The 17,914-nt window shown below is 47.8% G+C and overlaps 1 pseudogene across 1 annotated transcript; it reads left to right on the plus strand.

Moving 5' to 3' along the window:
- Positions 1-6,047: 6,047 nt before the first annotated feature.
- On the plus strand, positions 6,048-6,525 carry LOC309857173 (large ribosomal subunit protein eL32 pseudogene; annotated as a pseudogene). The gene has a single exon. The product of its transcript is annotated as a large ribosomal subunit protein eL32 pseudogene (transcript).
- Positions 6,526-17,914: the final 11,389 nt, after the last annotated feature.

Here is a 17,914-nt window from a genome sequence, read left to right on the forward strand (position 1 = left end):
CCCTCAAGGGGGTGGGCTCTGAGGAAACTTTTTTTTTTTTCAGGCTTTTGTTCTCTGGTGGTTTTTTGTTTGTTCACTTTTTTTTTTCTCACTTTGACCGCTTTTGATGGTTTTTGTAGTTTTAGAGGAAAACAAACCGGACCCTGATCCTCTCTCTCAGAGAGAAGCCTCAGTCTGGCTACAGAGCTCAAATAAGTTCCCCCTTGGCCGCTGGCAGAGCAGGTTCCAAGTCGCTGTCCCTGGGGATGGAGGATCTTTTGCTTGTACCCAAAAGCACGGCAGCAGCAGCTTTGGGCACCTCTAGACTGCTAGAGAGGTTCCAAGCAGCAATCGCACACTGAGATTTTCCCGCTGGCCCGGGCTGGGAGTGCCCGGTCTTTCTGGGTCTAAGAGCGCCCACCTTGCACGCACCAATTTCAGGGAAGGCAGAGGTTCGCGCGCGGGTCTCAGGCTCTGAGAACTGGGCACAGGTCCTAGAGCACCAGGCTGGGCCTTCGCGCACCTCTCTGGGGCGAGAGTTTGGTGCAGGCTCTGAAACAAGGGCGTGTATCAAAGGGCACCTGCTGGGCCTTTATACCTCTCTCAGGGGAGTATCTCAGGCTCTATAGCAGGACTCTTGCATTCTGCCCCCTGGTGTGGCTCCCATCCCCTCACAGGAAACGGACCCCATGCATTCTCCGTGCGCTGGCAGCTTAGGGACCAAGAGCTGGTTTCTCTGCCGCACTCTCTGCCTCAGCGCCACGGGAGGCTGTCCTGGGACCAGGGACTTAAGCCCCTGTCCCTAGCCGCCCCGATTCCCACAATTTCCCCAGAGATGCTTTGCTCTTTTGGAGTGCTTTCAACCAGTCTCCGAGTTAATGCTGGTCCCCAGACGCAGGGCACTCTCGCTTGTATTGGGATATTACTTTCCAACTGGTTGCCTCTGGTAGCTCCCTCCCCCTTTTGTTTATCTTCTGATATCAGTTCACAGTTCCCACTCCGCTTTACCTGCCCACTGGCTTCTTCTCCCCCTGTAGAGATCCAGACATGTATAATTCTTATCTCAGGCTGATTTCATGGGTGATTGGAGTTCATGGGTGATTGGTAGGTAATCAGCTCATTTTGGGGTACAAGTTGAAAAGACACCTCCTCCTACTTCCGCGCCATTTTGTCCCCCCTCTTAACTTTTTTTTTTTAATTTTATTTGACAGCACAAGTAGAGGGAGAGGATGAAAGAGAAGCAGGATCTGCACTGAGCAGGGAGCCAGATGCAGGGCTGGATCCCAGGACCCTGGACAGATGCTGCACTGAGGGAGCCACCCAGACACCCTTTTAGACCTAGGATGCAGGTAGGAGAAGCAAGCCAGGGGTTCCTTGGCCCAACACTAATGACCATGGCTCAGACAAATCCATCTTCCACTGCAGGCTTCCAGATACTCTGCGAAGGAGACATTCCCCTTCCTGTCCCTGAATGCTCTGCCAGTTCAAGGCAGATCCATGTTTCTGAGGGTTCCTCTTTGGTCATTCTGTCAGGGACAGCCAAGAGGGCTCCAAGCCTGTGTGGACCCCAGGCCTGGGGATCCCAGCCCTGAACTCTTTGCTCTGCCCTTGATGACCCCAGAATAGATCAATTCAGCAACTGTCAATCCATGCCAGGCCAGGGAACAAACACAGCAGTACACAAGATCAACTCGCCTTGGTCCCAGGAGCCTGGATTCCCCAAGGAGGGCTTCACCTGGTCTCTGAAGGGGATTCCAGGGGTTCCAAGATGGCCATGGGTGGAGCCCACCAGGTAGAGAGGCCCCTGGAGAGTGTCCACTGGCACTGAGCAGACGGAAGATCCGCTCAGGCCTTCCCTCGTGGCTCCACTGTGCCCTGGGGAGAGAAAAGGGCCAGCCACACTGCACCAGGGCCGCAGCTCGGCCGCCCAGGAGCGGCAGCGGGCCTAGCCTGGAGCTCAAGCTGGGGCAGGGAGGCTGGGACTGGGCGGGGGACTGGGGTCCTGGAGTCAGTAGAAGAGCAGCAGGAGCCGGCAGGGGGCGCAGCCAGGCCCCTCACTGGACAGGACAGACAGGAGGCTGGGCGAGGGCGCGCGGGTCTGCAGAGGCCTGCACCACTGTTTGCCGCCCCCCACACGCCACAGCTCGCCCTCAACTGCCTGCCCCGCCCACCGCTTTCTGTGGGCCCAGCGAACTCACTGAGCAAGTAGTGCCTCCCAGGGAGGCAGGGGTTCTGGGCTGGCAGGGCAGGGCGCTGGGGAGTGCATCAGTGCCCTGCTGACTCAGGTACTGAGGGGCTGGGGAGGGGTAGGGGCGCTAGGGAGAGAGGGAGGCTGTGTCCCTCCTGCCCGCTGTTACCTGCTGCTTCGTCCAAGGGAGCGGGAGGGGGGCCTGGCGGACAGGTTCCTGCTGCCCTGGTGCTCCTATGCCCCATAGCCCTTGCCCCACAGCCCTTGCCCCACAGCCCTCACTCCACTTCTCGGTATCCAGGGAACCCGTGGGGCCCTACTGACATCAAGGGGCCCAGCACCACTGGGCTCTTCTGGCCCCCGGAGAGACGCCTGTGCGGACAGGCTTCTTTTCCAGAACTTGATGAAAAATTTTGTCCCTCAGAATCGCCGGGCTCCCCAGCCCGAGAGGAGCTGGCTCTGCGCGGCCTGGGCCCCACTGGGCCCCCTCCACCTCAAGTGCCTTTTACCCAGGAGCCCCAGGATACCATTCCTTTCTGGCCCATGGACCCCTTCCCCCCACCCCACCCCCACACCTCTACTTTGGGCCTGAAACCACCCTGGGTTCACTTCCATCTCCGGCCCCCTACCCCACAGGTCCTTGTACACCTCCAGGCCTGACCCCTGGCCCGTCTCACCTCTGGGGTCACTGAAACCCTTCCACTAGGGGGCCACTGGCATCTGCCATCCCAGACTCCCGGGACTCCCCTCCACCTTGGAGCTCCCTACCCTGTTTCCTCTAGGAACTGCTGTGCCTAGAGCACCGAAACCCCACATTCTCAAGCCAGCTGTCTTCGGGCCAAGGACTCAGGTATCCTCAGGGACCCTCCTTTCCGGGGCACATACTCCTCTCTGTGCAGGAGAGACCAGAGAGAGCAGGCTTGGGGATCCTTCACTCCAGCTGGATGGAGGGGCAGAAGCTGGGGTGTGTGTGAGGGGCTGCTCACAGGTAGCCTCCCTGGGTAAGGAGCTTCCAGGAGGAAACTTCAGGGCGAGGCCATGATGTGGAAGCCTCAGGAAGCACTGGCTGCACAGACTCCAGGCTCCTGGCTTGGGCAGTGGGCATTTAGTGGCCAGAGCCCTACAGGACCAACCCCATCCAAACCCACCCCACCCTGGCTGGCTTTTTTGTCTTGAATTTGCACAGCAACCTTTTCTCAAGTATGAAATTGAAAGCTTTGCTTTGGAAAGTTTTGTGTCCAGGAGGCTCCTGGGCATCCACTTACTTTATTTCCGGAGGCTAGTTGAGGAGGGTGGAGTCTTTGGGACCTTAACAGCAGGTCTCCTGATCCTTCCTGACTTCCTTTTTTTTTTTTTTTTTTAGATTTATTTATTTGAGAGAGAGAGAGAGAGATAAAGAGCACACCACGGAACACATGCAGGCACAGGTGAATGGGCCAGGTGAATGGACCTGTGCCAAAACAAAGAGTCAGATGCTCAACCAGCTGCAACCACCACCCCCCATCCACCTTTTACAGATGGGTTACATCTACCCACTCAGGTGCTTTGCCTGGACCCGGCTAGTCTTACAGCAGTCCTAGGACACTGTCTCTTGCCCAGTGTCTCTGGTCAGTACCAACCCATGCCTCAGGTGTGGGAATGACTTCTTCCTGACTCCTTTTTTTTTTAAGATTTTTTATTTTATTTTATTTATTTGACAGAGAGAGATCACAAGTAGGCAGAGAGGCAGGCGGAGAGAGAGAGAGGAGGAAGCAGGTTCCCTGCTGAGCAGAGAGCCTGATGCGGGACTCGATCCCAGGACCCTGAGATCATGACCTGAGCCGAAGGCAGCGGCTTAACTCACTGAGCCACCCAGGCGCCCTTCCTGACTCCTTCTTAACTCCCTGTCCAGCCTGGGTTGCCCACCCCCCTCCAGGCTGTCCTAGTAGTATATATTGGATCTCAGTAGATTGTGGGCACCATCAGATCCTCACCTGTTGTGGCCGGCGCAACAAATCAACCAGGAACATGAGGGTAAGAGGGTGAAGAAAAGAAATCGAGAAGCAAAGAGATGGGGGACAGGAGGAGCACTGAGGAGGATGTCCAACAGTGCTAAGTTTATTCAAAGCATTAAGGCCATATATATAGTGACATTACATCTGTGTTTAGTTAAGCAACTATGGTTCCTCATGATGCCAAATGGCTGATGCCAGTACAAATACAGCAAACCTGAAAGTAATTTATGAGCTGTACTAAGGCAGCAACGAACTTTTTAGCCCAACCGAATTGTTCTCATTTGTTTAGTAAGCGTGTGGGAAGTCACGTAGACGTGCGCACAACACATAGCACAGACTCTTTCCCAGTGCTACTGAACTTTTCCCGTCCTAAACCTTTTGTTAGGTTATTTGGACTTTAAAGGAAGCACAAGTCAGGTTCTGGTTTGGTTCTCGTCTCAAGCCTTATTGCGGCCTCCCACACTAACCGAAATGAGAACATGGCTCAGGGTTATGGAGTGAATATACCCTTTAGGAAACATTAAAGGACATAGCATAACTGGTCCGGGGTCACCCAGCCTGTGAGAGGCATGGGTGAGATTCAGACTGCACTGGGTGCCACAGCCATTATCAGCTCACCTTAGTGTCCAACCTGGTCCCAGAAGGTTCCTGCTCAGGACTTTGCTTTGTGCTGAGCTGGGCTTGCTTCCTGCCTTTGAAGCCATTTTCACAGTGTATCCCCAGCCCACCCTCTCACATTGAGCATCAGGGCTGCCTTGGCTGGCCTCTGTTGATCGTGCCATTCCTCTCAATCCCTCTGTCACCCCTCCTGCCCACTGTCCTACTGCCCTCTGTCCGGTGGGCCAAGTTCTGAGTTTCTTACCTGCACTTCCTCTTAACTGTGCTCTGTTGAAATCCTCTCTAACAGGGAAGACCTGCTTATCAGAGCAGCTTGATTTGGAATCCATCTCCCCTGGAGGTCAGAGCTTCTGACCATCATGTCCCCAGCCTCAGCACTGGGGATGCCTGCCCAGCCTATTCTGGGTGCTCATGGAGCTCTGGGATCTTGGAGAAGATTTGCCATGAAAATAAGCATTTATACATAACACGGAAGAGAAGATTTGAGGAAATTGAGTGAGTGTCATTTGGTAATGTTTGTGTTAGGATGGTTCTGAAATTTCTGGGCCCTGAGTTACCAAGAACCCTAGGTTGCCCAGCTGGAAGAACCTCAGATAGATCAGCTGGGCTCCTCACCTCATTTGACAGATGGGAAGTTGAGGCCCAGAGCTTAGTGCCACAGAGCAGGAGTGAGGAGAGATGTTAGTGACAGGAAGAAACCATAGGGTAAGCACAAAGTGGATGAGCCTGGGCTTTGTTTATGCAAATGAGTTGCTAAAACAGTGGGCCTGAGGCTGCTGACTCTATCTAGTGGCCAGCAAGAAGTAACACCAGCCCACACCTTCTGAGGTTTAACTCATGCCAGGAATGATTCTCAATGTTTTATTTGTGGGCACCTGGGTGGCTCAGTTGTTCAGCTGAGGTTATGCTCCCAGGGTGCAGGGATCTAATCCTCACCAGGCTTCCTGCTCAGTGGGAAGCCTGCTTCTCCCTTTCACACTCCCCCTGTGTGTGTTCCCTCTCACCCTGTCTCTCTCTCTCTGTCAAATAAATAATAAAATCTTAAAACAAGAACAACAACACCAAAATGCTTTATTTGCCTTAGGAGATAGGGTCTGTTATGGCTACCATTTTAATGCATGGAAATATGGGCACAGGGGAGCTAAAGGAGTCCAAGGTCACACAGCTTGCAAGTGGAGGAGCCAAGATTTGAACCCTGGGCAGCCTGCCTCCAGAACCTGTATCATTTTTTCCCCTTGTGTATGTTATTTTTAAAAACCTTTCCCTGGGCTCTCTTCTTCGGCGCTGCCTGCGGAGGTGGCAGCCATCTGTTACTGGGCATCATGGCTGCCCTCAGACCTTTGGTGAAGCCCAAGATCGTTAAAAGGAGGACCAAGAAGTTCATCCGGCACCAGTCAGACCGATATGTCAAAATTAAGCACAACTGGCAGAAGCCAAGAGGCATTGACAATACGGTGCACAGAAGATTCAAGGGCCAGATCTTGATGCCCAACATTGGTTACGCAGCAACAAGAAGACAAAGCACATGTTGCCCAGTGGCTTCAGGAAGTTCCTAGTGCACAACGTCAAGGAGTTGAAGTGCTGCTGATGTGTAGCAAATCTAACTGTGCAGAGTTTGCTCAAAACGTCTCCTCCAAGAACCGCAAAGCTATTGTGGAAAGAGCAGCCCAGCTGGCAATCAGAGTCACCAATCCCAATGCCAGGCTGCGCAGTGAAGAAAATGAATAGACAGCTTGTTGTGCACGTCATATTGTGTTAATAAAAGCATAAAACTAAAGAAAACAAAAAAACAAAAAAAAAACCTTTCCCTGAATTCTAACAGAGATGTGTAAACATTGTTAAGCATGTAGTTTATTGATCATCACAAAGCTTAGGTTCTGAAGCATTGCAGCAAGCTGGGGTGGGCTTTGATGTCAGACCTGGTTGGAATCCAGTTTCTGGTGCTGTATGACCTTAGGTGACTTACTCAGCCTCAGTTTCTGCACTGAGTTTGGCAGCCGTGTGATGAGTAGATCGTGTGACAGTGCCTAGAGGGTTTGGTGCCTGGCGAGTGTTTAATAAATGGTTTTCTCTTCTTAATAATAAAGATTCTAAGTTGTGTTGGTTTTGTTAAGCAGTCCGAATACCTTCCTCATCGGTCAGTTGCCTGTCATTCGCCTTGTAGGTACTTGTGAGGAGTCACTTTGGTAAGTCACTATATATAGCTGAAACATTTGGGGGTAGTTGGGGGACACCCCCCCCTGCCCCCACTGCCCCTGCATTGAAAGTCTGTAATTTAAAATGTTCCACCTGTGCCTGTTTTTTTTTGTTTTTTTTTTTTTTTTAAACATAACCACTTTGGGACAGTGAAAGTTATGTCTTCTCCTTAGGGTTGTGACAGAGCCTTTGGGGACCTGTAACAGCTTACTTCCAGTTTCTGTCTGGCATGCTGATGGGCCAGAACTTATTTTAACAACATTCCATCACATGCCAGGCACCTGGAAGGAAGAATATGTTGAACTTCTCGGAAATTATTTTTTGGAACTGTTTTTATCCTGAGGAATAACCCATTTAAAAATTGAATGATCTTTATGGTTGACTTTTCCACTCTACATAATGCAAACTGAAAAACTCGTTGTGTTCAGCTGCTTCTGCAGCAGTGGGAAGAGCAAGCCTGTGGGGTCCTCCCCAGGTTGGCCCCAGCACAGAGCTGCATCATTCTACACACCCCTCATGCCTTGTCTCCTTGCCTGTGAGGTGGTAATGATGGTGCAGGGAGCTCCAGGGGTTGTCGTGAAGGTTACAGAGATGGGGGGTGTAAACTTTGAACAGTGTGCCCCACATAAAATGCAGATCTGGTGAGCAGAGGCAGCTGCTCACATTAATTGTTGATGCCAAGGCACTGGAGTTCCACAACAGCCTATGCCTTTCTTTCCTGGGTCCTTTTTGTCTCAGCCACCACCTTAGAGAAAATGACTCAGCAAGGCTGGGGCTTGTGGAGCCCTCTACAAATCCAGCTAATTCACACGGGCGATGCCCTGGAGATAAGGGGGTTTTCCTGGGTGGTAGGACCCCATTTCAGAGGCTTAACTAGCCGGTTTCTCCTAACTGGTCGTGTCGTCCAGGGTCAAGATGAAGGCCTGCCAGGAGACTGGTGGTCTCACCAGAGTTTTCCACTGGAAGCATGAAGGACCCCATGGGGCTTCGTGCAGAATGACATGGGTGTTGGAGGGAAAACAGGGGGGACATCGCCTGTACCATCATGGGCAGGTCACTATATCTGGCTCACGCCGGCTTTCTTCCCATCTGGGAAATGGCAGAAGACCATGCTTTTTCACAGGAGGGATGAGGGTTTAGGGAGGTATTTGATGACTGTGTTGGGGCTGCATGAGTAACAGAGTTGACGGAGGGGCCTTGGAGTCACAGACTTGGGTTCAGGCCCCTGCTGCTGCCACATAAAAGTAGATCGCTTGGGTAAGCCATGGACCTCAGTGTCCTCCTCTGTGCACTGTGGATAATACCTAGCATGTAGGTCTGTGAGGGGTACAAAATACAAGGCCATATTAGGAGCTTAGAGCAGAGTCTGGTACTCACTAGATTGTAGTTTTATGGAGATACTCTGGCATCACTGGTGTTGCAGACCTGGTCCTACCCTATGGAACCTTTGGCTGTGTGACAGATGGCTTATGAGGCCGTGGCTGACAGAAAGAAGCGGTGTCTGTCTTTTCTTAAGATTAAGGGTACAGAGGGGTGCCTGGTGGCTCAGTCGTTGAAGCATCCAACTCTTGGTTTCAGCTAAGGTCATGATCTCAGGGTGGTGGGATTGAGCCCTGAGGTGTGCTCTGCTCTCAGTGTAGAATCTGCTGGAGGTTCTATCTCCCTGTATTTGTGTGTGTGTGCTCTCTCTGTATCTCCCTCTCTCTGTCTATCTCTCCCTAAAATAAATGAAGCTGTAAAAATAAATAAATACATACATGCATAAGTTAATTAATTATGGGTACAGAAATCAGTGATGGAGCTGGGCTGATGGGACGCTTGGCAGCAAAGATAGGTGCACCCTGCTTGAAGGCTCGGGGGTAGCTGCGGTGTCACCAGTGGTGATGGGGGTGTGAGGAAGAAGCCTCGTGCAGCATCCAGAGAGGAACTTAGATGGGGGGGGGTTCCAGGGAGTAAATGCCCATGGGTAGGAAGCATCTTCAGATGAATGTCAGAGGGTGTCCTCATGGATGGGGAGGCACCCTTTCTCCCTGAAGCTGCCCACGAGTAGAGGTGTGCCTGCTGGGGACATAACTAAATCATTGGGGTTTAGCCTCCTAAGCTGTTAATTTATGAAGATGTGGCCAAGACCTTGTCTCACTGCTTTTTAAAGAGAAGTAAATTAAACTGCTGTTTGGGATGGTGTTGTCTTCCAAAGGCTCATTCAGAGTCAGTGGCAGAGCTGCTGTGGGCTTTCCAACTTGTCTTGAAAGCCTGGTCCAGGCAAGGGTGAGGGATATTCCCATCTCTTGGGGTCTCTTGCCCTCTCTGTTTATGGCAGAACGTGGTTTTGTGACTGGTAAATAAACAGGCATCCTGTGCAGATCCTTCAGCTCTTCGTGTGGCTGCAGTAGAGGAAATTCCCATTCACCTGGCACAGACTGTGGCTGGACGGGCGGTGTGGCGGGGCTCTCACTGAGCATTCTCCTTTCACGTAATCCCCGACCAGATATGAATTTTGTGGTGTTGCCACTTTCCTGCTGGCCAGGAGGGAAGTTGAAGCCCAGGAAAGTTACACTTTCTCGCTGTGGTAAGCGGCAGAGCCATGTCAGCCGGTCCAGGCCCTGGCTTTCAGGTCTGTTTGCTGTGAGCATTTCCTCTTGTGTTTCCAGCTTTTGGCCTGTTTGACCTATCAAACTACTGATGGTGTATTGATAATTCTAATACTCTCGACATTGTGAAAGATGAGCTCTTCACTTTGTGCTAGAAATGTTTCTTGCTGTATTTTTCTTTTAATTAAAAAAAAAAGTCAATGTCCCACGTTTCTGCCCATTTGAATCTCCCTGAGTCTCCCTGTTGTGAAGTGGTTGGGTTTGGGGATTTCTAGGGCAGGGGCCTAGTTGGTGGTGGCTTTGCCTGGAGGAGCCCATGGCTCAGGACTTAGAGTGGGGACTGGAGCAGTGTGAACTGTGGCCTGAAAATGTGTTCATGTGTGCTGAGGTGGTGCCCAGATTCTTTTGGAGGATGAACTGAGGTTTTGATCAGTAGGTTAGAGAAACACTTGATGGAATAACACTGATAATTTTGTTTTTGTATTCAATCCTAATTTTGTGTTTTCGTTTTCGTGTAGTGCAGTGTGCTCTATGTTCTAAGAAAAAATTGGCAATCAATTCATACAGTATCATGATTTAATAATCCTTCCTCACTCACCGGGTCATATTTCAGGTTTTTATATGTAGTTTTTATATCTGTAGTTCTGTTTCTGAATTCTGCATTTTGATTCATTCCTTCATTTTTAAATTTCTTATTTTAAAGATTTTATTTATTTGAGAGAGAGAATGAGCTAGGAGCAGGGGCAGAGGGAGAAGGAAAGGGAGACTCCTCACTGAGCATGGAGCCTGATGTGGGTCTCAGATCCCAGGTCTCTGAGATCAGGACCTGACCCAAAGGCAGATGCTTAACAGACTGAGCTACCCAGGTGCAGCCACATTCCTTCATATTTTTATTTTTACTCCAGTGCTGCACTGTTTGGCTGGTTGCTTCAGTTTCTGGGAGGGAGGGAGATGACCCCCTCCCCTGTTCTTCTAACAAGTTTGCTTTTGCTGCGTTGACTGGAGAAGGGCCAGGCTTCCTGAAGATGAGTAGGATGATTCAGTGACACCCAAAAGGCAGTGGCTATCATTGTTCCCACTGTGCTTCAACAACTTCACCCACTGACTCTTTGATGATGGCAGCCACCAGCAAATCTTCTGCAGAGGACTGCTGCCTTGGGATGCTTTTCTTGTGGTGCTGGACTTCATTCCCCCTGGCAGCCAGTACAGCTAGGATTAGAACCTAGGAAAAGTCCCATTAGAACCCAAGAAAGTGGGGTGCCTGGGTGGCTTAATCGATTGTCTGCCTTTGGCTCAGTTCATGGTCTTAGGGTCCTGAGATCAAACCCTGCACTAGTGTCCGTGCTGGCTGTGGAACCTACTTAAAATCAAACAAACAGAAATCAGCCCAAGAAAGTACCATCCTTTGTGTTGTTCTATACTGTGGATCAGATTTTATTTTTCTTTTCTTTTTTTTCTTTCTTCTTTCTTTTTAAAGATTATTTATTTGTCAGTGAGAGAGCACAAGCAGGGGGAGCAACAGGCAGAGGTAGAGGCAGGCTTCTGGTTGGGTAAGGGGTCTGATGCCGGACTTGATCCCAGGACCCTGTGATCATGACCTGAGTCATGTTAGGCTGCTGCCTAACAGACTGAGCCAACCAGGCATCCCCCAGGATCAGACTTCAATAACCCTACCAGATTTCTTTAGCTTTGACATTTTAAAGGACAATGAAAGCTAGCTAAACCTACACCAGGATTCTGCATCTGCTGGGGCTGTGCTGTCCGGGCCTATGTGCCTCCTGTTCTTCTAACCCCATCAATTCCACCCATGTTTTAGCCAGTGAACTGTAGGCAGGTGTGGGTGTGTCACTGAAAGCTTTGACTCGTCATTCATATTTTATTGTAAGCTTATAATCTTTATTTTTTTCTTTTTTTGGGGGTAAGATTTTATTGATTTGTTTGTTTATGAGAATGAATGGGGAGCAGAGGCAGAGGGAGAAGCAGACTCCCTGCTGAGCAGGAAGTCTGACATAGGGCAAGATCCCACGATTATTTATGACCTGAGCCCAATGCAGATGCTTAACCGACTGAGCCACCCAGGCGCCTCTTTATTTTTCCTTTATTGATTATCTGCCTTTCTGAGGCAGCGTTCTACCTGGGTTTTCATAACTCCACACTAAGGTATTCTTCCACTAGTGTGGCCTGTTTTGAGGTAATTCCTATACATTCTGGCTATGCTGCTAAATGATGCTATGATCTTGGACTCTTTTTTTTTTTTTTTAACTTCTCTGAGCCTTGGTTTCCTCTGTGCTAATGTGGATAATATACCCTCTCTTGCAGATGTGTGGAGGGCCATGGCTGACTTGGATGCAGTTGGAGTCATCTCACGGCACATGGAATACACAATTTCTCTTGCTTCCTGTCTCGCTAACGACATCTTGGTTTTCATGCTGTCTTAGAACAAGTAGAACTTGACTTACATGTAAGTTGTGAATTCACGTACTTTTGACAGAGGTGTTATTTTAGTTTAGTTTAGTTTAGTTTAAAGCAGGCTCCACACCCAGTGCAGAGCCCAGTGTGGAACTCAAACTCACCACCGTGAGATCAAGATCCGAGCTGAGATCAAGAGTTGGCCGCTCAACCAGCCTAGTCACCCAGGCATCCCTTCTGTTTATCATTTTTCAAAAAATGTGACAAGTAACACTTTCTCTGCTTGGACCTGTACTCACACCTGCTATGCTGGTCTGGGGGTCAGACGTGTAGCTGGTGTGGTGCTGGTGATGTTGAGCAAGACAGTTGTTAAGTCTTTTTACCCTAATTGCTGTTGTCCTATTATTTCCTTTTTTTTTTTAAGATTTTATTTTATATCGTGGTGATATATGCTAAAACTGTTGCTTCTGATCCTGGCTTAAAACTTGAATATGTAGGGCATTTTTTAAGGATTCATCCCTGGAGATACAGTATTTGTTTTTCTCTGTCTGACTTATTTTGCTTAGCACAATACCCTCTAGGTACATCCATACTGTTGTAAATATCAGGATCTCATCCTTTTTGATGGCTGAGTAATATACCATTGTGTGTATGTACCACTTTGTCTTCTGTTGCTGGACACTTGGGCTGCTTCCATATCTCGGCTATGGAAAAAAAAATGCTGCAGTAGGCTTAGGGGTGCCTCTGTGCTTTCAGAATGTTGAGTCTGATGTGTCAACTGCCACAACAGTCGTGGCAACTCAGGAAGGGAGCCAGGTGCAGGAGGTAAGAGGAGGAGTGCAGCTTTAGGCAATCTGAGTTGAGGTGTCTGTTGGACGTGCAGGTGTAGGTTCTGGTTGGACAGTCAAAATGTAGGAATGGGTGCTTGGGGGAAGAGAGATGCAATCATGCTGTTGCCAAGGGATATATTCCTTGTAGAGAGAGTGACAGTTAAGGATTTAGGGTAATTCCTTCTTTTCTTGGGCAGATAAAGGGGAAGAATAAAGGAGTAGTGGATGGAAGGGGAGGGACGTGGCTTTGATGCCAGGAAGGCATTTTTGCACAGATGTCTAGAGAAGAGAGATTTCAAGGAATGAAATATCAGCAATGTTCGATGATGTGAAAAGTTGCAAAGCAGCTTGATTAGGGGGTGGGGGTAGATCGAGGAGGTTGTCACTGAGTACTGAAAGAAAATGGGAGGTGAGTAGTGGAGTCCTAAGCCAGACATAGAGATAGAGTGACTGGGCGTGAGACCATGGAGGTCACACACAAGAATAGCCTTTTAGAAAGTTTGATGGTAAAGACACAGACGATCATAACTCCAGACATAGCTTGGACAAGGGTGGGTTTTACAGGCTGTGTTTACCTATTTGCAGGTTGACTGAAGGGAGATGACAGATGGTGTATGCTGCTGGATGTTGTGGGTTGAGATGGGATCAGGTATACAGAAAAGCACACAGAGAGGAGTGTATGGATGCCCTGACTGCTTCTGTAGAACACAAGGCCAACATTAGGCATGGAGGGAATGGAACGTGGCTCAAGGAGATGTGCAGTCTCAGATACAGACCACATGACTCAGAGTCTTACAGGGCTCTCCTTGCCTCCGCGTGGCCCTTCTCACAGGGTTTAAGTTTTGAAGAGTCCTTTTGTTTCTCTGGGTTTGGGGTGTGACTGGAGAGACATAGCAGAGAGCAAGGGCTGAGGAAAGACCAAGAGGGCAGGAACTCACAGAGGGGAGTCTACTACCCTCTCTGCCTTTTCTGGTATGGGCTCTCTCCTGATCTGAATGGAAGGATGACCTGCCATTACTTCTTTTAAAAATGCATTTGGCTTTACCCTGCCAGAAAGCAACACATGTTTATTGAAGAATAGTGGGAAACCCCAGAGAAACTGAAGGAAGAAAATAAGCACTCAGCTGAAGACAACCATTCAAAAGTTCTGGCACCTTTTCCTCCCAACTTTCACTGAAGTTGAACAGATAAGTGTATATATATGAAGTGATTTCTGGGAAAGACCAAAAAAAAAAAAAAAAAGATACCAACAACAAGAAAACAAAAAAGAGAACAAAGCAGAAGAAAACGGTGTTCATTTTCTTCCTGAGGCTGCCCTTCCTCGATACTGCTACTTGGTTTTACTACCTGCTTATCTCCCTGGGCTTTCTTGACAAAACATGGTTCCACTACTATTACCTTCTTCAAAGTGTTTGACAGAGTCGTTTGCTTTCAACATGGAGTTTGAGCAAAATGGACTATTGTTTTAAAATATTCTATCATGTGTGCTGTAATATCTCATCATGGACATGATACAAATGCTATGATAAAAAGAAGAGATGCTTTTAAAGTGATCACCAGAGTTGTGAAATTCATTGGCATGATCCTTCTTTTTTTTTTTAAAAGATTTTATTTATTTATTTGACAGACAGAGATCACAAGTAGGCAGAGAGGCAGGCAGAGAGAGGAGAAAGCAGGCTCCCTGCAGAGTAGAAAGCCCGATGCGGGGCTCGATCCCAGGACCCTGGGATCATGACCTGAGCTGAGAGCAGAGGCTTAACCCACTTAGCCACCCAGGTGCCCCGGCATGATCCTTCTTTTGAGGGTCATAATTTGTTTAATTTTTTTCTGCTCCAGCTTAACCTTCGCAGTCTTCAGTTGTTATGTGCATTAGACACAGTATTAGCAGTAGTGGCAGTAAAAATACTCTTGTCAACCTTTACAGGTACCATTTTACTAGCATCTCCTTACCACTGTAGCAGCTTTAAACCCTGTTTCCACCCTGTTCATTCCTTTAAATGCCTTTTCCTTAAAACCTTTTCTTAGTTTTTGGTGTTCTATAGCTTTACCACAAAATGTTTAATTGAAGATTTCTCATCTTGCTTGGTATCTGTTCATTTCCTGTATTTCTGGATTTATCATTTCTGTAATATCCTCAGCTGTTTTCTTCTGAAATTTTGACTCTGTCCTTCTGCTGTACTTCCCAGGATTCTTATTTAAACCTCCCATCTGTTGTTCGTGTCTCTCAAGCTGGCATTCATCCTCTTCTCCTGCCTCCTTGTGTTGCATTCTGGGGAATGTCTTCACTTCTTGGTGCAGTGTTGTGAAGTCCTTCATTCGGGGCTCATCTACTGCCCCACCATTCTGGTGTTTTTTTCTGTTGTGTTTTACGTCTCAGTGATTTTTGGTCCCTGTTTAACTTCCTTCAGTTCCATGTTCACACTTGGCCTGTTGCTTTTGATAGGCTCTTGATCCTTCTTCATTTTTAAACCTCTTTTGTGTTCTTAAACAATTAACATGTAATATTTTCTATTCTGTATCTGATCATTCCAGTGTCTAAAGTCTTCATTTTCCCTCAGTCTTCTGTCTCTCACAGTGGCCTCATTTCTTGCATGCTCTGTGAAGGGATTTTGAGACCAGATTTATTGGAACATAGATGTAATCTCTTTTAATTCTGTTTTTTGGTGTGTTTTTTTGTTTGTTTGTTTGTCTGTCTGTTTTTTCCTGGAGGGTTTGTCTTTCCTTTGCCAGGAGGCTGGGAGTGTTCTTGGTTGGGATCACTTTGGTTCCATTTGAGGGTCCTGGTTTATTAAGGAAATCTCGGGTTCAGTTCCCCCAACTTACCGTGTGGTGGGAACGGGGTCTGGAGGGCACAGGCCTGTAGAGATCCTGCAGTGAAAATGGCATTTGTTCTCTGGCACCCTGATTTGTTTTTCTTGAGCTTGTTGCTTACAGATCAGGTTTTGGCTCACTTGTTTCTGCCACCTCCCTCTTCCTGCTTCCTTTCCTACCATTTTCTAAGTCCTTTGCTAGTTTTCCGATGTCTTTAAAAGCCCAGAAATGTTTTGTGAATTCCATTTGCCATCACTAATTGCAAGTCTCATCCTGCAGCAGGAAGGCCAGAGCCAGACACTGTAATGCTCTGCCTCCCACAGAGGAGATTTTAATACCCTCTCCTCATGTTCAGAAATTCTAGATTGGAGATGGAGTTATGGATACATTACCATCTACAGAGGAATTAGTTGCCTATATAATAGAACAAGTATGCATTATTCTAATCTTCCTAAAACTTCCATTTTGCATAATAAATATGAATGAATAAGGAACCTGCATTACTTTAGTTTATGCAGATGTTCTCTTTCTGTCTCTGGCTTTAGATGGTAGGTTGTCATTTGTATGGTTCATTCTGAAAATTGGGTAACTTCATTCTTATTTTCTACATGTTGGTGCCATATAAAGTGATGATTTATGGAGATTCAGAGGTAAATATTTATCAACATCTAAATAATTGGGGAAGGCTTCCTTTACAAAAGGTAGAATTATTAAGACCTGTTTAATCACAAAAGGGATATCCTGTAAAGCTAGCCCATAAATAAAAAGTGGATCAGAAGAAAGCAGAGAGAGGAGAGAATTTGGAAGGAGCACGTGGAGGGACACCTACTGCCTATCCCTGTAAGTCAGGGGCAATCTGGAAGGGAAACCTTGTTAAAGGAGGCAGTAGTGTTTAGATGTAATGAGCTACTGGAAACCTCACAGTGTTCTGGTGAAGCAAGTGGTGTGCAATCAAGTCCGCAGCCCAGTTGAAGTTGTGGCTTCAGGCAGCAAGCGAGCAGGCCTTTCTGTCTGCCTTTATCTCCAGTGGGAGCGACTTGTCCTCCTTGAAGTCAGCCTCCAGACATCTTTTCCTGTCTCTACACATCTGTGCATCACTGAGAATTTCTGCGGTTGCTGCTTCATGGAGATGTTTGTCAGTTTTGGGTTTTGTTTTGTTTTTTACTGAGGTTCACTTGCTAACTTTTCTCTTCTCTTAAAAAAATATATATTTAATCTAGGGGTGCCTGGGTGGCTCAGTGGGTTAAAGCCTCTGCCTTTGACTCGGCTTGAAGGCATGATCCCAGGGTCCTGGGATTGAGCTCCACATCAGGCTCTCTGTTCAGCAGGGAGCCTGCTTCCCTTCCTCTCTCTCTGCCTGCCTCTCTGCCTATTTGTGATCTCTGTCTGCCAAATAAATAAATAAAATCTTTAAAAAATATATGTGTTTAATCTAGGGGCACCTGGGTGGCTAAGTGGGTGGGTTAAGCCTGTTTCTTCAGCTCAGGTTATGATCTCAGGGTCCTGGGATTGAGTCCTGCATCAGCAGGGAGCCCTCTTCCTCCTCCTCTCTCTCTCTGCCTCTCTGCCTACTTTTGATCTCTCTCTGTCAAATAAATAAGTAAGTAAATAAATCTTTTAAAAATATATATATAATCTCTTCCAGGAAGAGTTTATGCTGAGTGAAAAAAGTCAAGCAGAGAGAGTCAATTATCATATGGTTTCACTTATTTGTGGAGCATTACAAATAGCATGGTGGACAAGGGGAGATGGAGAGAAGGGAGTTGAGGGAAACTGGAAGGGGAGGTGAACCATGACAGACTATGGACTCTGAAAAATAATCTGAGGGTTTTGAAGGGGAAGGGGGTGGGAGGTTGGGGGAACCAGGTGGTGGGTATTAGAGAGGGCACAGATTGCATGGAGCACTGGGTGTGGTGCAAAAACAACAAATACTGTTACACTGAAAAAATATATATACATATATATATTTCATCTCTTATTACCATGTATTTCAAATGGTAGTGAGGGATGATGGTGTGGGACCCCATGAAGTGAATTTACCCTGCCAACTTGACCACAATATAAGTGTCGTACACAGCCGTCCTGTGTCCCCTTTCATTCTGAAATGGTTTCTCTCTTCGCAGCTGTTATCAATAGAAGACAGGGGTCTTTGTTCTTGTAGGTGACTTGTCCAAGATCGCACAACTTTCGAGGTTTAACCTTTGGTCTGATTGTAAGACCCATTTTCTTTAACTCAGTGCCATGCAACCTACCATGTAGGACTCTCAATACTCTCCTGCTTTTGAAGCTGTACTCCAC

Source organism: Mustela nivalis (assembly GCF_964662115.1).
Source record: "Mustela nivalis genome assembly, contig: HAP1_SCAFFOLD_456, whole genome shotgun sequence".
Lineage (NCBI taxonomy): Eukaryota > Metazoa > Chordata > Mammalia > Carnivora > Mustelidae > Mustela > Mustela nivalis.